The following is a 1,065-nucleotide window of genomic DNA, read 5'->3' as shown; positions in this document are numbered from 1 at the left end:
GTAAGTGTAACGTGGCTGGCTTTTGGGGCGAATTACGGTGGTACTAAGGCATGCTGGCGTCATTACCACCAATCTCACCTCTATCTAGCAGGATTTGCAGCGTTGAATTTAAATTTAAAAAAACAGTTCTTTCCGTTTTAACGGATTGACATAATTACTTAAGCAACGAAAACTGACACTGAAGATGGCACAACGCCGAAACCGGTTTGTCTCCAAACCAAATTTGACAAGGGATGACGGAAAACCGTTCCACATTACATTAAGCAACAATACTTTAACTTTTTTTAATTTTTTTATTTTACTTTTGTCTTTCACACCGACTCGAGACTTCTCGAAACTAACGCACTTTTCTTTCTGATCAAAAAGAACTTTTCTTTGGCGATCGTACCCTGCAGCATTTGCCGCCCTTTGAAACCTCCTTTCACGATGCCACTTTCACTCAAAACGATAGACGATCGCACGCATACATAGATACTACACCACTTTCATCGCACTCATACTAATGTAAATGTATTCCTACGCTTAACACAAATATTCATAGTTCAGGCCGACCACGTACACATGTATGTGCATAAGCATCCTTATTGCTCTATATGCAGATACATGCATAGAGATTGTTTTGTTGCCTAGATGTTTTGCGTTGATGTTGCTTGTGTGTGTTGTGCGCAAGTTACTTGCAACCTGGCAGGCTGGCGCTACATAAGATAAACGAGTGTAATTCCATGTTGAATTAAGACGCGTTGGTATTGAATAAAGAAAAAATTGGGACGTGAATGATTTTTTTTGCAAAGAAATAAAAAGGATGAGAAAATACCTTTCCACTGATACCTCATAACTCTATATCGGTAAAGTTTTGGAGCAGTTATTCTAGTTTTCCTTACATAAATCTTTGAAAAAAGTTAAAAAACAGCATCAAAAATCTCATTATTATGATTCCGTTGATACAATTTTTTATGTAGACTTTTGATGGTTCAACTGTTTGGTCATCTGAGGGGATTATTTCCAAAAAAATCCTTTAAGAAACTATTTTTGTTCATAAAAAATTAATTTTTAGAGGTATTTTCA

This window comes from Rhagoletis pomonella, unplaced genomic scaffold (assembly GCF_013731165.1).
Source record: "Rhagoletis pomonella isolate Grant_MI unplaced genomic scaffold, Rhpom_1.0 Rhpom_scaffold_00003, whole genome shotgun sequence".
Lineage (NCBI taxonomy): Eukaryota > Metazoa > Arthropoda > Insecta > Diptera > Tephritidae > Rhagoletis > Rhagoletis pomonella.
This window is presented reverse-complemented; position numbering follows the sequence as displayed.